The 18,771-nt window shown below is 35.9% G+C and overlaps 1 long non-coding RNA gene across 2 annotated transcripts in view; it reads left to right on the top strand.

Annotated features, from left to right (window-relative positions):
• The window catches only part of LOC103792593 (uncharacterized), a 132,353-nt gene extending 117,454 nt beyond the window's left edge, over positions 1 to 14,899 (top strand). For both annotated transcript variants that reach the window (XR_013534887.1, XR_013534886.1), the window contains one exon: positions 14,703 to 14,899. This is a non-coding gene — a long non-coding RNA (uncharacterized LOC103792593). The remainder of the gene's footprint in view (positions 1 to 14,702) is intronic.
• Positions 14,900 to 18,771: the final 3,872 nt, after the last annotated feature.

Below are 18,771 nucleotides of genomic sequence, written 5' to 3'. Positions count from 1 at the left end.
TCTTTGAGGAATTGCCATACTGATTTCAACAATGGTTAAAGTAATTTCCACTCCTACCAACAGTGTGTAAGTTTTCCCTTTTCTCTGCAAACTTGCCAGTATCTGTTACTTTTGACTTTTTAATAATAGGGATTGGGACTGGTATGAGATGATCTCATTGTGGTTTTGATTTGCTTTTCCATAACAAACAGTGATACTGAGCTTTTTTTCATATGCTTGTTGGACACATGTATATCTTTTTTTGAGAAGTGTCTGTTCCTGTCCTTTGCCCACTTTTTTAATGGGGTTGTTTTTTTCTCTTGTAAATTTGTCTAAGTTATTTATAAATGCTAGATATTAGACCTTTGTCAGATGTATAGTTTGAGGTTTTTTTTTTTTACCATTCTGTAGGTTGTCTGTTTACTATGTTGATAGTTTCTTTTGCTGTGCAGATGCAGAAGCTCTTAAGTTTAACTAGATCCCACTTGTCAATTTTTGCTTTTGTTGCAATTGCTTTTGGGGTCTTTTTCATGAAATCTTTTCCCATGCCAATGTCCGGGATAGTTTTACCTCAGTTGTCTTCCAGAGTTTTTATAGTTTTGGGTTTTACATTTAAGTCTTCAATCCATCTTGAGTTGATTTTTTTATATGGTATAAGGAAAAGATCCCGCTTAAATCACCTGCATATGACTAGCCAGTTATCTCAGCATCATTTATTGAATAGGGAGTCTTTTCCCCATTGCTTGTTTTTGTCAGCTTTGTTGAAGATCAGATGGTGGGAGACATGCAGCCTTATTTCTGGGCTCTCTTTTCTGTCCTATTGGCTTGACTTTGTTTTTATCTTTCTCTTTCCTTGAGGTAATATCTAAGTCCATGTTTCCCTTTGAGTGTTTATTGTTTATCATAGTTCCATTATGTAGTGTTTTACTCATCATGTTTCCTAAAAATGCTGAGATTTCAGTTTATATTTTTTCTGAGAATTTTTTTTTAATTTTTAAAAATTTTTTAAATTAAAAAAAAATTTTTTTTTAATCCAGTTGAAAGGGCCTTTTGGTTTTCAGTTTTTGTTACTTGTGTCTTTTTGTTTGCATTGTAATCAAAGAATATTGTCTATACTATTTATCCTTTTGTAAATTATTGATGTTTTCATATTTGCTGATTTTTATTCATTTTGTAATTGTTTCATGGACTCTTGAAAAAACATTCTCTATTTTCAGGATGGTATTTGAATTTCATTAATCAGATAAACTTTAATTATACAATTTAGGTTTTCTATAAATATTCTTACGTTTTATTAAGGTGATTGCTACAGACTTAAAAGCAGGTGAACTAAAGACTTCTAGTAGTTTTTAAAAATCGATTTTTCTATTTTTTCCTGTAATTTATATTTCATGAATATTCGTGATATATTACTTGGTGGAATGTCATAGCTCCACCTTAAATTATACTCCTCAGCATTATAAAGTGCCATTATTTGCCTTGTTAATTCTTTTTTGGCTTACATTCTACTATTAAGATTTTAATCTTGCATCTTTTGTTCTCACTTGTCAAAGTTTGTCTATTCTTTTGTTTTTCACCTTTCCAAATTACTTTGTTTTAGGTATATTTTTTTTTAATTACTTAAATGGACACATCTTCTTGATTCTGCTAGCAAATAATTGATAAGCCAATTATAAGTACAATTTGTTTTAAATGGAAGTGTACACCAAAAATGCCTCACTTCAATTAGCCCCAGATGTTGTATGTGGTTCTAAAGCCTTTATTATGCATTGGAATCATTAGGGGGGCATGTTAAAACACAGATTGCTGGGCTCCACCCCCAGAGCTTCTGATTCAGTAGGACTGGGGCAGTTCTAACAGGTTCCAGGTGATGCTAATGTTGCTGTTATGAAGATCAGATTTTGAAAACCACTGGTACAATAAAGTGGAAAGACCAATCCTATTGATCTTACCAAATTCAAAGATACTTTTGCTTTTCAAAACATCAGTAACTTGAAGAAATGAGTCAGAGTTCATTTTGATAATATCTACTTTGATAAGAGTAACAGAGCCAAAAACACAGTAAGGAAGGGGTGTGTGTTTGATAACCTCTAAGTTTTTTTATTTTAAGAGCGCACAGTCTTCTTGTTTTTGAGGGGTAGTCTTTAGCTCCACTAGATTACAGATGTTATACTGGCAGGCAGGGCAAGTTTCTTGGCCATGGGACCTGCACAGTTACACTTGGTTTAATGCTCTTCTGTCTCTGTCTTACAAGTCTTAATATGTGAACAAGAGGTCCTCACATTTTTTGTTTTGCACTGGACCTCAAAAATTATGTAGAATGTATTGTTAATGGTAACTGTATTTCACTGACATTTTCCCAGTGCCTGGAAGACTGCCTGGCAGATATTTATGGATGAATACTGTACCCATGGTCTCCTAAGAAACTGGATAAATTATTTAGATATAGAACTGTGGTCCTTAAACTTTAATATATATAAAAATCTTCCAGGCTAATTTGGTTTTGTTAAAGTACAGATCCTAGGCCCCAGTGCCAAGGATCCAAAATTCAGGTGGTATGAAGTGAGGTGGTATGAATTATTTTAAAATACAAGTGATAAAGTTGTATTTTAAAATAATTATCTTCTATGATATAGATGCTAGAAGTCTTTGATCCACAGTTAAAGGAAAACCCATATTGAACAGAACTAAATGACTTTAATCTTGGAGATCTCACCTGGTGGTTTTCACATACCTTTCACCTCTGGGGTAAGGACAGGAGCACATTCATCTAGCTTACTCTTCCTTGTCCTCCAAAATTCAGCTCAGCAATCATTTTATCAATAACATTTTTCTTAACATTGTTTTTCCTACTTCCCTCAGCTATTCTTTGTTTCTGCTTCTCTTGCTTAGTAGACATTCATCTTTTATTATGTCTCTCAGCATTTTTTTCTTCTGCCAGTAACTGCACCCCGAATTTCATCTGGGTACCATTTTTTCTCTCTCTCCCAGTCATGGTGCTCCAAGCAGAGTTGGTTGCTCCCCTGAATCAGAGTCCAAACATGGCTATGTTTGGTCAGTTAGGACATCACATTCCCCTCATCATGGCAATATGTTAAAGATGAACAAATGGCCCAATCAGAGCTAATAAAAAGTAATAACATTTTATTGGAAGTTCATGAAGAATGAACTTTCAGTTACAATGGAAATAAACAGAGAAAAATGAATTTATCTTGCCTCCATAAGGAGCCTGAAAATGAGGCCAACCATTGAAAGACAGAAGATCCCAGAGATGAAAAACTAGCTCTTTTGATATTACTTGAGCCCCAAAACTAGCTATGAATAAAGTTAGCTCCACCCATGACCCTGTTAGTTATAGAAGTCAATACATTTCCACTTTCCAGAGTCTATTTGCATTAGATTTTTCTGTATCCAAAACAATCCTAACTAATATACATAGAAAAGAGTAACTGAGAAATACCCTAGGGCTTATTCCACTGAATTATAACTGTGGATTCCCTTTTCATCTTCGAACCTATGCATATATACCACCCTGTACCCTTACTATTTTGTGAGCAAATTTAGAGCAAGGAATATATTCATTTAATTCCACATCCCCAGCAATTATCAAAATATATTACAGATATTGGGTACACAAATGCTTGTTGAATAAAGAAAAAAAATTTAAATGTTCTATTTGCCAGTGAGCTTTCTGAGCATGGATAAGAATTAAGATGCTTGTCATTTTTATGACTTAGCTGTATTCTCATCCTTTCTTCTTGGATATGTTTTCCTTTATAGTGTAATTTTTTAAATCATTCTCATTTTAGGTAAATCTCTTGACATTTTATCCTTTAATTTTTATTTTTAGGCAATAGCCCGTTTCTCTTTGAGTTGTGTCATACAACCACCTGTGTTATTACTTATTCAGTTTTTTTTTTGTCTTTGATTACATTATGTAGGTTTTTTTTCTGTTTTGGTAGCAGTTCAGAGTCATTCAGACTGTTTTCTATAACCATTTCCATCCACTTAGAAAATCTCATATGCGATTTACTTCCTGACACCTGGGAATAGATATTTACTACCCATCCTTCAATGTGTGTCCAAGACTGTTTCTCTACCAAACTCAGAGCACAACTGAGCAATACTATTTCCTACAACACTTTTCACAGATTAGGAAAATAAACAGACAATCTGCCATTCTGCAATCATTTAATTAGCAAAATTATATCTAACGGGCATTACATGCCTGATTCTAAGGTAGGTGCTGTAAAGGATACAAACATGAAAAGCACTGGGCTCTGCCCTTTGGGAACTATGGCGGAGGAGACCAAAGTCAACATACTGCAAGACGAAGTTAAAAAAAAAAATCCCGGGAAGAAAAGCACCAAGAATCTTGACTCTGCTGTTTTAGCTGGCACAGTGGGTTACTCAGATTTTGGCGCTGGGAATCAACAAGTTGGACATCCACTCAGACATAATTTGAAAGTTGGTAATTACAAAGATGATGGGTGGATAAATTTACAATCATGGGAAGAAACCAGTGTAAAAAGGCTGAGAATACTCAAAATCAGAATGCCTCTCCCTCTACAGAGGATTACAGTTCATCAACAAGGGAACAAGGCCTGATGGAGAATGAGTGCATTCCAATAACAGAATCAGGCTTCAGAAGGTGGACAATAAGAAACTTCTGTGAGTTAAAAGAACATGTTCTACTCCAACATAAAGAAACTAAGAACCTTGAAAAAAGGTTTAATGAATTCCTAACGAGAATAGATAATTTAGAGAGGAATCTAATTGAATTAATGGAACTGAAGAATACAATACAAGAACTCTGCAAAGTATGCGCAGGTTTTAACACTTGAATTGATCAAGCAGAAGAAAAGATATCAGTGGTCGAAGACCAACTTAATGAAATGAAACAAGAAGACAAGATTAGAGAAGAAAACGTAAAAAGGAATGAGCAAAGTTTTCAAGAAATATGGGACGATATGAAAAGACCTAATTTACATTTGATAGGTGTACCTGAATGTCATGAAGAGAATGAATCCAAGCTGGAAAATATTCTTCAGGATATTATTCAGGAAAACGTTCCTAACCTAGTAAGGCAGGACAATACTCAACCCCAGGTAATACAGAGAACACCACAAAGATATTCCTAAGTAGAGCAACCCCAAGACACATAATTGTTAGATTCACCAGGGTTGAAATAAAGAAGAAAATTCTAAGGGCAGCTAGAGAGAAAAGCCAGGTTACCCATAAAGGGAAGCCTGCCAGACTTACAGCAGATCTCTCAGCAGAAACCCTACAAACTAGAAGAGAGTGGGGGTCAATATTCAATATCCTCAAAGAAAAGAATTTTCAACCCAAAATCTCATATCCAGCCAAACTAAGCTTCATAAATGGAGGAAAAATAAAATTTTTCATGAACAAGTAAGCACTCAGAGATTTCATCACCACCAGGCCTGCTTTACAAGAGCTTCTGAAAGAAGCACTACACACAGAAAGGAACAAGCAGTATCAGTCATCTCCCAAAAACATACCAAGAGGTAAAGAGTATCTTCATAATGAAGAATCTATATCAACTAATGGGCAAAATAGCCAGCTAGCATTGAATGACAATATTAAACTCACAAATATCAATATTAATCCTAAATTTAAATGGATTAAATGCCCCAATCCAAGACACAGACATGCAAACTGAATAAAAAGTCAAAACACATTGGCACTCTGTATCCAGATCCATCTCATAAGCAAGGACACACAAAGACTCAAAACAAAAGGTTGGAGGAAGACTCAAATGGAGAGAGAGAGAAAAAAACAGGAGTTGTAACTTTCATCTCTGACAAAATAGACTTTAATAGTAACAAAGACTAAAAGAAACAAAGAAGGACATTACATAATGGTAAAAGAATCAATGTAACAATAGGAGTCAATGATCATAAATATATATGCACCCAATATAGGAGCACCCAGATACATAAGACAAGTTTTCAATGACTTATAAAGAGACTTGGACTCCTGCACAATAATAGTGGAAGACTTTGACACCACATTGTTAATATTAGATGGATCAACGAGATAGAAAATTAACAGGGACATTTATGATTTGAACTCAGACCTGGAACAAGTAAACTCAGTGAATGTTTATAGAATTCTTCACCCCAAGTCCACAGAACATACATTTTTTTCAGTATCACATTACACCTATATTGAAAGTGACCACACAAATGGAAGCAAATCATTCCTCAGCATTAGCACAGCATTTCATAGATTTAAATGAAATATTGGTTGCCTGTTTGTTATTTTCTTTCTTTATTCCTTCCTGTCTCCACTGTTAAGCACAATTAACGGCATAAAAGAGGTTTTTAATACCTATTTTTAGATTGCATTACAGCCTGGGCAATAGAGCAAGACTCCTGTTCTCTCTCCCCCTTTCTCTTTCTCTTTCTTTCTTACATAAAAAAAAAAAAAGGGTGCAATCTCGGCTCACTGCAACCTACACTTCCCAGGTTAAAAAAAAAAACAAAGTAAAAAAAATTGCTACTTGAGTGTATAAGAACTTAAAAAGAAATGAAAGAGGAATGATTATATTAGGCTTGGGATCCAGAGATGATTCAATCTGGACTGTGAATAATGGGTGATCATTTTTTTAATGCAATTATCAAATTTATTTATTTTTTATTGCATTTTAGGTTTTGGGGTACATGTGTAGAACATGCAAGATAGTTGCATAGGTACACACGTGGCAGTGTGATTTGCTGCCTTCCTCCCCTTCACCCACATCTGGCATTTCTCCCCATGCTATCACTCCCCAGCTCCCCCCACCCTGCTGTCCCTCCCCTATTCCCCCCAATAGACCCCAGTGTGTAGTGCTCCCCTCCCTGTGTCCATGTGTTCGCATTGTTCATCACCCGCCTATGAGTGAGAATATGTCGTATTTTATTTTCTGTTCTTGTGTCAGTTTGCTGAGAATGATGTTCTCCAGATTCATCCATGTCCCTACAAAGGACATGAACTCATCGTTTTTGATTGCTACATAATATTCCATGGTGTATATGTGCCACATTTTCCCTGTCCAGTCTATCATTGATGGGCATTTGGGTTGGTTCCAGGTCTTTGCTATTGTAAACAGTGCTGCAATGAACATTCATGTGCATGTGTCCTTAGAGTAGAACAATTTATAGTCCTTTGGATATATACATGGGTGATCATTTTAAAGGTGAGAGCATGGTGTCAGTGGAGGGAACAGTAAGAGTAAAGGTATGGGATTCTCTGTCTTCATTCAATGTTTCATGTTTTTGGTGGACAATATAGCTATTAGAATAAAATGCAGAGAGGGACATGGTGAGAAGTGAGATCAGAACTGGCAGAATATTAGTTTTTCTATTGCTGCTGTAACAACCGCAAACAGAGTGGCATGAAACAACACAAATTTGTTATCTTACATTTCTGTAGGTCAGAAATGTGATACTGGTCTTACTGAGCTCGTATCAAGGTGCCAGCAGGGCTATGATTCCTTCTGGAGCCTCATGGGAGAGCTCATTTACATGTCTTTTGCAGTTTCTTGAGGCCCCGTTTCTGTTCCTCCACCTTCAAATCTCTCTGACCACTTTTATTAGTCTGTTCTCACTCTGCTAATGAAGACATACCCAAGACTGGGTAATTTATAAAGGAAAGAGGTTTAATTGACTTACAGTTCAGCATGGCTGAAAAGTCCTCACAATCATAGCAGAAGGCAAATGAGGAGCAAAGCCACATTTTCCATGGTGGCTGTCAAGAGAGCATGTGCAGGAAAACTTCCTTTTATAAAACCATCAGATTTCATGAGACTTATTCTCTATTGTGAGAACAGTCTAGAGAAAACCACCCCCATGATTCAATTAGCTCCACCTGGCCCCACCTTGACATGTGGTGATTACTACAATTCAAGTGAGATTTAAGTGGGGACACAGCCAAACCACATTACCACTCTTTCATTGTTACATTTCCCTCTGATCAAAACCAGGAAAGGTCTTCACTTTTCATGAGATTAGACTGGGCCTACCTGGAAAATCTAGGATAATCCAGGATAATCCTCCCAGCTAAAATCCTTAACTTAATCATATCCACAAACTCCCTTTTTCCATGTAAGGTGACATTCACAAGTTTTCAAGAATTAGAAGATGGATGTCTTTGCAGGGGGCTTAGGGGGGCATTTTCTGCCTACCACAGGTATTAGAAATCATAAAGAACTTTGCCAGAATTGCTTCAACAACATATTTCAGGGTTGGTAACGTAGTATTACTCTGAAAACAGCAAATGCAATTAGAACAGGTCAAAGTTGATAGTTTGAAATAATCCAACCTAAATGTTATTGGAAGCTGTGAACTCATGGACAATCAAATTGTGTTTAAACATGTGCTCAGTTCTTGCATTATCCTCTGTATTTACTATGGCTGTTTGCAAACAAATCAGTAACCAAGATTTATAGTTTGCACATTAATTTGAGTCTGTTTTCCTTTCAGCTAATGCCATTAGTGATACAGATGTCACACTGAGGATTTCTGAAGTAGGAAAAGAAAAGTTAGTAATACTTCTTTTTAAACATATAGGTACAAAAACTCTAGCAGACATAATGTTATTAAATATATAATTTATCAAAGAACTTCTACAAATACAAGGACATTTTTGTTAAATTTAATTTGGTTTATTCATTTGGCCAAGTGGCTTTTAAACAAACAATTTTTAAGCAATGGCAACATACACAGAATTTACATACCTTTGTTGTTTAATTAATTAGCTAAACAGATATTTATCAAGAGCCTGCTATGTACCAGGCATGTTTAGCCACTCTGAATAAATAGGAAACACAATAGGCAGAAATCCCTGCCATCATATTAGAGTGAATAGATAATATACAAGAAAACTCAGTAAATTATGTAGTATTTCAGACTGTGATAAGTACAAAAGAAAAAAAATTAAAGTAGGGGAGGGCAGTATGAAATATTAGGGGTGTGAAAATTTCTGATAGTGAAGTTCATGGAGAAAATGATTTTCAAATAAAGACCTACAGGAAATGGGTTGATCTTATGACTCCAGTTTTCATGATAGAAATCTGAAGCTTAACAGGATCCAATTGACTGGTCCCAGTTCTCCTGGCCTCTGGAATCCTTCCTCCCCCATCTGCCACCCACTCTCAAAAACACCAGGAAGGGCGTCAGGCAAAGCAAACATTAGTCAGATACAGACTGTCTCCTGGAGGAGCTTCTGGGGCTGGGGAGGAAGACAGGGCACAGATCACTGTAATCTATGGTACCAAGTGATTTGTAAAGCACCATGACCGGTCAGTGGAAACTGAGAAATGCTTAAGCAGGAGTTCTGTTTATCACCGAGAATGGCAAAGAGCCAGAAAAGCATTCAATCTATAGAATTCTCAAAACAGTTTTTCAGAAAACAAGCTGGTCACAGCTGCCTTTTGACGTTTTTTTTTTCTTTCTATTCTTGTGATATGAAGCAAAAACCCAAAGCGAATGAGAGAAGAGACAAGTTTCCATGTAGCATCTTGTAATAGCTGCATTATTTGAAGCTTGTGAGTGAAGAAAGGTCAGGGTTTTGGCCACTTTTGGTTAGTGTTCCTCCAAACGCAGCAGGCTCCACATGTACGCTGGCAGCCAGAAGCTGCCATTTGGAAACAGAGGGGCCTTGTCTGGCATCTTATTCCTTATGTGCTTGCTTGTCAGTCAGCCTTCAGCCACCTGTGTTCTTTCCATTATGTTTTTGTTTCTTGTAATAAAATGGATTTTCTTTCTTTGAGAATGAGCATAAAGATACCCAGAAAATAAAACCAGGTGCCTCTTTGCAAGGCTCCAGCAGGCAAGCACGCAGATGAGGCATCTCAGCCTCTCCTATAGGTTTCCCGAGAGGAAACTGCTGCTGCCGACATGAATAGCAGAGGCCAGACAATGATTCTTAGGGAAGATAAACAGCCTTCGATTCCCTCCTGATGGCTCCCACTCCTTTCCTTGATGACTGATCCTGGAGCAAAAGGTCATGCGGATAATTCTGCACCTGCAGCCTGGGAGGACCATACTCAGTCCTCAAAAAGGCTGTCCCATAATTGATGCTAATTATTGTTGAGTCAAATGCATCATTTCATTGAGAGGGCAGGCGGGAGATTCTGTCACTGTCAAGGCCATTATACCAAGAATAAGTTTATAATTCTTTGCACACATGTGCCTATACCCAAGAAGTCCCAAGTGTTGTGTGCAGGTGGTTCCTAAGGAATATATAATCAAAAATTTCTTTAATTCTATAATTATATGTTTAGGACTCAGGTGAATGACAAATGCTACCCAGTACCCAGGGCCAGAATATTGAGTGGTGGGGCATGATTTATTCATAAGAGCTTGAACTCTACTGCTGGGCCTTTGGGTTGCATGGGAGAGTTTGCACCCAGCCATCTGCACTATGAGAGAGGTTAACAACAGCTCTGGGGACCTTGAAACCCTCTGGGAATTTGCTTCTATGGATATTCATCTTCTTTCTGGTGACTTTTATGAAAGGATAGACCCAGCGAGGAAAATGAAGAAAAGAGAGGAAATGAAAGGAAATGCATTCATGCATTCAGATCTAGGTAGAGAATTAGTGGATTTAGCTGAATGCCAGACTGTATATGGGGACTTTCACTTGATATTAACCACCTTTCATTTTGGAGAAGAGTTTAAAAAATGTTTTTTTTTTTTTTGCTTTAATTCATCATTTCTACTTTTCTCCCTATAGATTATAACTTAATAGTTTTTAAATATTTTTATGTATCAAAATAACATTGCAAAAGTGTACAGTGATACATGGTATTCACATTTATAACTTTATTCTGAATTTTGATTGTTGTACTTGTAAAAGCACAACTATACTCCTTACACCATTGATTGGATTAAAAAGGCCTACATTTTCACTTATTTATTTGAAAACTATTAGACCATTTTCTGGGCATTTATTCTGGGTTCTGACACAAAGATAGGAAAGGCCTTATCCTTCTTGTTTTATGACAGTACTTTGAAGATGATGCCTCACTTTCTTCTAACTTGCACTATTTCTAATGAGAGCTCTAATGCCATCCTTATCTTTATATCTTGGCATGTAATATGTCTTTTCTTCTCAGGCTGTTAAAAATTTTTCCCTTTATTACAGGCTATAGGCAATTTAATTATGTTAGGCCTCTGTGTAAATTTCTTCAAGTTCTTTTGTTTGAGCTCTTTGAACTTTTTGGATCATTTTCATCTAATTTAGAATTTTTTTGTTCTTAATTCTTCAATTATATTTCTGTCTTCTTCTTTCAACCCAGGGCCTGCAAACCACATATATGCTCAAAGTGGGGCTGCAGTTTGCTGATGGTCTATTCATGTTTTCCATTCTCTTTTCTCTCCATATTTTATTTTTTGATCATTGCTAGAACTTTAAATTCACTAATTTTTTTTTCTAGTGTTTAATCCACTGTTAATCTCATTTTTTAGATATTGTGTTTAGCTCTAGAGGTACTGTTTGTCTTTTTAATACTTGTGCATCTCTTTTAACATGTTCATGCTTTTCTTTACCTTTTTGAATATATGGACTATAATTATAGTAACAGATTTTATGTCCTCATCTACTAATTTTATCATATGTGTAATTTCTGGATCTGTTTCCACTAGTTAATTTTTCTTGTTACAGTCCTTTGTGAATAAGGAATATTTCTTTAAATATCCTCGAGTTCTGCTTTAGGATATAGTTAAGTTACTTGGAAACATATTGATCTTTTTGAGGCTTGCTTTTTCAGTTTGTTAGATATACATGCCCGCTCTTTGAGTTAGGGCTAATTTGGCTTCACTACTGAGGCAATACTTTTCTGAGTTCCCTATTAGTGCCCTTTGTATTAAAAAAATATTTCACTCTGGCTAGTGTGTCATGAACTATTTCTGGTTTTGTGTAATCTCCAGAAATTTTTCCAACTGCTTCAGAGTTTTTTTTCCCCCCAAGACTACAGTCATTTGCTTACAATAATGTGCTGACAGATTTTACACTTGAGAAAAGCTCTATGTCTTCAGAACTCTCTCTCTTTTCTGGCCTTCCATCTTGAAAATTCTAGCCATCTTGACCTCTCCAAATCCTACACTCTGTGCTTTCAATTCTGAACTTGCTTCTGAATTACCTGGGTACCCATTAACCTGGAGATTCTGAAGCCACACACACTACCTGAATTGTAATTCTGAAGATGAAGCCCAGAATTCAGGAAGCTCATTTGCTCCCAATAGTGCTACTGACTTATGAGAACCATAGCCCTGATGAAACCTTTCTCAAAGTTTATCAGTCACCAAATCCAACAGACTTCTCTGGGCTTCAGGCTCCTTGACTTTGCCTGAGATATAGCATCTTCATGCTCTCCTCTTGGATGTCCTCTTGTAATGTAAACAACAACAACAACAAAAACAACAACAAAAACAAAACAAAAAACAAAAAACAGGAATTTACTAGTTATCTGAGCTCAATAATAGTCCACATACTGTCAATGAGAGAACGAACTTGAGGTGGGGCTTAAGAGACTCAAATCTTAGACTGCCCAGTACTACTGACTTGATATAGGATGCTGTGTGACACTATTTCCCCCATCTGCCAAATGAACAGCAGTAATTAAATCCACCTTACCAAGTGGCTGTAATGACCAAATGAAAACGGATACAAATGCATATACGTAGTATAAAGATCTCTCAACTTTTCTTACATGTGTTCCATTTCTTTGTCCTTTCCTTCTTCATTCCAACAATATTCCTCAGGGAAATATTCCAGCTTATTCATTCTATCTTCTGCTATTCCCAATGTACCACTCAGCACATTTATTGAATTGCTTTTATTTTTGACTTCTGTGAGCATGTTTTTCTAAGATCTCTGTTTCGTTTTCATGAAATCCTTTTCTTGTCTTATAAATGCACTATCATCTAAAACCTCTCTGAGATGTAAATTGTACCTGTATGTCAGTTGTCTTCTGTTTATTCTTCTCACTCTGCTGCTTGGTCATAATGTTATTTAGTGAATATGAGGACTCTTTTTTCTGGTGATGTTTTTTCTTAAATCCTCAGTAATTGCTGATGGTTCATATTTGCTTATGATAATCAATATTTAACTGTTTGTGAACATATGTTCTGATTAAAGTAGGCTTCTCTGAAAATTGAAAGGACAGGAATGTGGTCTGCTCTGCCAGCTTGTAAAGATTCTTTCAGAGTGTGGGAGCTCTCTGCTAATTCAGTAGTCTTAAATTAGTTGGGGTACTTTCCTACTTTTCAAGGCCTAATATTTATTCCGGGAGCCTTTTATGCCAAAAATACACACTTCAGGAAGTAATGTATTTATGGCTTTAGCATGTGCACGCTGAAGTCCATTGCTCCCCTTTCCCTCACTCACTCCCTCTCTCTCCCTCGCTCCCTCCCTCTCTCCCTCCATCCCTTTCTCCCTCTTTCTTTCTTTTTTCCTTCTTTCTACCTTGCTTGCTTGCTTTTTTCCTTTCTTTCCTTTCTTTCTTCAGTTTCCTTATAGGTGAAGTTTTTTTTAGGCCTTACACTGTTTTCCTCTATTTTCCCAACAGTAGTGTGAAGAACTTTATCTTGAAAGATCACTCATGTTATTAAAGATCTAGGTTTTCTTTGAATGTAGTTTACAAAAAGGATATTTGGGAGACTCATAGCTACTTCCTGTTGTTTAATGTAAGTGGGCAAAGGGGGGTCAAATTGGCCCAGCTAATCAAAATTTGGTATTTCAGTTACCCTGACTATTTTCTAAACTCCTCTTGATTTTTGATTCTGAGCTTTGATTATAAGTGAAATTGCTTTTAAAAGTAATTTTCTCATCTCTGTGTTCTGGCTGTTGTTTTCTCTGACATTCTGACTCCATCTGCTTCCTATCTTTCAGGAATTCCTCAAAATTTCCCAGGAGCTGGCAGTATTCTTTCTATTTGTAACTGCTATTCTGGTTTTTTTCTTCTAAAAAATTTAAGTAGTAGACTGGATGTGGTGGCTCATCTCAGTGCTTTTGGAGGCCAAGGCAGGAGGACCACTTGAGCCCAGCAGTTAAAGACCAGCCTAGGCAACATGGAAAAACCCCATCTCTACAAAAAATTTGAAAATTAACTGAGTATGATGTCATGCTCCTGTCATTCCAGCTACTTTGGAGGCTGAGGTGAAAGGATCACTTGAGTCCAGTAGGTCAAAGCTACAGTGAGCCCTGATAGCACCACTGCGCTCTAGCCTGACCAACAGAGCAAAATCCTATCTCAAAAAAGAAAATAAAAATAAACTAATTAGTAGAAAAGATGTATGTATGTGCTCAGTTCTCATGACAATGTAATCTTTACCCTAGTACCTCTAATTTTAATGATCAAAGGAAAAAAAGTTAAATGATTTAAATAAATTATTGGAGAATAGTTTTCTAAATCTGTTCCCAAAGTTTGAATGTGCGCTTATTTAGAACCTGTGACTCCCTTTACATGATTGCCTTATAGGTCTCTTATCCAATCTCATAATTAATAAGTAAGTTGGCAAAGTTGTTTAAAACAAGGAATTATAAAAATTATAATTATGATAATGATTCATACATGTTATTTCAATGTGTGTGTATATATATAAACATATATATAAACATATATATATGTGTGTGTATATATATATATATATATACATATATATATATATTCTTGTGCCAATCTTTTGATTAGGGGCCATTTTTTTTGGATGCAGATACCTTGTTTGTAATTCTAATTTACCTGGATTACATGGAACATGTTCATAAGACATCATCTGTGTTTTCTGGTTTTGGCTACTCTCAAGTTAACAAGAATGTAAAGCCATCTGAGTGGATATTTCTTCTGTATCTTTATTATTTGCATCCTTTCCGATCATTCAAAGTCGCCTACCCCACACTTCTTTTGCAATAAGTATTTAACAATTCTCCTTTTTTCAATACTTCAAAAATCGTTCTTATTGAAACAATTCACTCTTTGCGCTCCCGTTTCATTTATTTATGTTCTATTTAAATTGTAGAGTTACAATAAGTACAGTAGGCATAAACACTTTGGGAACTAAGACACCTAATGCTTATCGGAATACAATTTGGCTGGTGGATACAAAAATGCAGGAGCGAGTGGAATTTCAGCTGTGAGTGTTCAGAGACCATGAGCATCAAGCTATGTTTAACATGGGAAGAGAGATCTGTTTGATCTGACAATTATGTTAAGTGGACACCGGATAAAAAGGCTTTAGTATAAATAGGTCATTGTCATTTATTCTACACAATAGTTCTAGGCATTCTATCAGACTCTCAGGATATAGAGATTGACATGACGAATAATAATGGTTAAAACACGCAAACACACAATAAGATATAATAAAAAGCTCATTTATTACATGTACATATACATACATAAAACATGTATGTACATGTAATAAATAGGGCACCATAAATAATAAGGAAAAACTAGTTGGTTAGAAAACGACCTTGGGAAAATTGATTAACTATGTGGAGAAAAAATAACACTGGATTCCTACCTATTACCACAACCAATGGTAGGGTCCAGATGAATTAAATACCAAAATGTTAAAAAAAACCTTGAAATTTAGTAAAAGAAAATATAAAAGAATTCTTTTTGACTAAGAGATGAGGTGGGGAATAACTTTGTAAACAAAACTTCATATCCTGAGACTTTGCTGAAGTTGTTTATTAGTTTCAGGAGTTTTTGGGCTGAGGCTATGGGGTCTTCTAGGTATACTATCATGTCGTCTGCAAATAGAGACAATTTGGCTTCCACCTTTCCTATTTGAATACCCTTTATTTCTTTTTCTTGCCTGATTGCTCTGGCTAGAACTTCCAGTACTATATTGAATAGGAGTGGTGAGAGAGGGCATCCTTGTCTAGTGCCAGATTTCAAAGGGAATGCTTCCAGTTTTTGCCCATTCAGTATGATATTGGCTGTTGGTTTGTCATAAATAGTTTTTATTACTTTGAGATACGTTCCAACGATACCGAGTTTATTGAGGGTTTTTAGCATAAAGAGCTGTTAAATTTTGTCAAATGCCTTCTCTGCGTCAATTGAGATAATCATGTGGTTTTTGTTTTTGGTTCCAACAGAATGGGAAAAAATTTTCGCAGTCTACCCTTCTGACAAAGGGCTGATATCCAGAATTTACAAAGAACTCAAGCAGATTTACAGGAAAAAAACAAGCCCATTCAAAAGTGGGGAAAGGATATGAACAGATACTTTACGAAAGAAGACATATATGAGGCCAACAATCATATGAAAAAATGCTCCTCGTCACTGGTCATCAGAGAGATGCAAATCAAAACCACATTGAGATACCATCTCACGCCAGTTAGAATGGCGATCATTAAAAAATCTGGAGACAACAGATGCTGGAGAGGATGTGGAGAAAAAGGAACACTTTTACACTGTTGGTGGGAGTGCAAATTAGTTCAACCATTGTGGAAGACGGTGTGGCGATTCCTCAAGGCCTTAGAAATAGAAATTCCATTTAACCCAGCAATCCCATTACTGGGTATATATCCAAAAGACTATAAATCTTTCTACTATAAGGACACATGTACACGAATGTTCATTGCAGCACTGTTTACAATAGCAAAGACCTGGAATCAACCCAAATGCCCATTGATAATAGACTGGATTGGAAAAATGTGGCACATATACACCATGGAATATTATGCAGCAATCAGAAATGATGAGTTCGTGTCGTTTGTAGGGACATGGATGAATCTGGAGAACATCATCCTCAGCAAACTGACACAAGAACAGAAAATGAAACACCGCATATTCTCACTCATAGGTGGGTGATGAAAAATGAGAACACATGGACACAGAGAGGGGAGTACTAAACACTGGGGTCTATTGGGGGGAAAAGGGGAGGGCCAGTGGGAGGGGGAGGTGGGGAGGGATAGCCTGGGGAGAAATGCCAAATGTGGGTGAAGGGGAGAAGAAAAGCAAAGCACACTGCCATGTGTGTACCTATGCAACTGTCTTGCATGCTCTGCTCATGTACCCCAAAACCTATAATCCAATAAAAAATAAAAAAAAAAGAAAAAACTTCAAAAAGTACAAACTATAAGGTAAACTATTGACTGTTTTACATCAAAATAAATATTTCAGTTCAGTAAGGGATTTAATGGACTAGGTAATGGACATGTGGAAAAATGGGAGAACATATTCCAAATGTCTAAGTCTAACTCTGGAAATTTCTTCATATATAAGATACACAAGAAACTCCTGAAAATCATCAACATTAACAAAAAGGCAGAAATCCTAAAATAAGTATGCACTATGATATAGAAAAGAAGAACCCCCCAAAGGCCGAGAAGTATGTAAAATCAATTTTAAATATATGAGTAACCAGAGAAATTCAAAATGAAAAACGAAATGCCATTTTATATGGCTAGAAAGCTAAAAATTTGAAAGGTAAGTAATGCCAAGTGTTGGAAAGGACATTGGCATATCCATATTTTCATATACTTCTGGTAGGAGAGGGGAGAGATTCAGCTATTTTGGAGAGTATATTTGGACTACTTAGTCGAATTAAACATATGGGTTTCCTGTGACCCAGCAATGCAGCTTTTAGGAGGGAGTTATATTTATACACATTCATACACACATATATCTATATATATATATACATAAAACATATATTATATATGTACACACATCCATTGTACACACACACACACACACACACACAAATTCTCACAAGTTCTAAAGTGACTTATAAATAAATGCTTGTTATTTAGTTATTGTGGTGATAAGAATTTGGAAGCAACCAGTAAAATATCCTTGTGAGGACAAATAGTCAAATTGTGGAAGCTGTATTAAAGAGAACATTATGCTCTAATTAGACGCAATTGATTACATATATACATGACACCATGAACAGATTTAAAAAATATAGTATTAAATAAACAAATAAAAACACAGAATATATTTAATTAAATAACAAATTAAGACACAGAATACACATAGCAACCTTTAATAAAAAAATTAAATACATGCACATGAAACAGAAAACAATTTACAAGGACATGTGTGAATATGAGGGTGCATCTGAGACATTACACACGTTGCCTGTGGTAAAGCAGAGAGAAACTGGAGTGTATATAGAGATAAAGGGTTTAAGTGAGTAAACAAATTGGTGCTAGGTGTTGAATAGTTTTGTGAGAACAAAGTGAGATAATGTGCAATAAACTCAGAAGTAAGATTAACTTTGCTCTCCTCACACAAGGTCCCAAATATTTATAATAAAAGAAGCCTCAATAAAACATAAATTTAATTCACTGAGAACTCACCAGAAGACTAAGTACTCAAAATAACAGAAGATAGCAAGTGCATCGTGCTAATGGAGAATTTGGGAGAAATTCCTCACCTTTGGAAGACTCCCTGAAAGGGTTGACACGTAATTCTGAAAGGGGAATGTGAATTATCCAGGTGAGGTGAATGAAAAGCAACAAAAAAGAAAGAAAACTGGGATGTTTTTCAGTAAGAAAAAATATTTATAACATATGGTTACATTTATGGATTATAGTCACATAAATTAGTTTAGTAAAGATTTTGTCCTGATCTTAGATATCAACATTAGAATGTATTTGCTGAGCATTTCTTGTGAAATGATGTTTGAAATTCTAAAGTATTTGTGGGAAATTCAGATATTCCTATGTGGCTGTAGTCACTATATCAGTTAGAAATTGCATTTGGCTGTAGGAGACCTGTACAACAGTGGGTTTAAAGAGGTAGAGATTTATTTATTCCTCTTCCAC

This window comes from Callithrix jacchus, chromosome 4 (assembly GCF_049354715.1).
Source record: "Callithrix jacchus isolate 240 chromosome 4, calJac240_pri, whole genome shotgun sequence".
NCBI classification, from domain to species: domain Eukaryota; kingdom Metazoa; phylum Chordata; class Mammalia; order Primates; family Cebidae; genus Callithrix; species Callithrix jacchus.
Note: the sequence above shows the minus strand (reverse complement) of the source record. Positions and strands in the feature narration are given on the sequence as shown.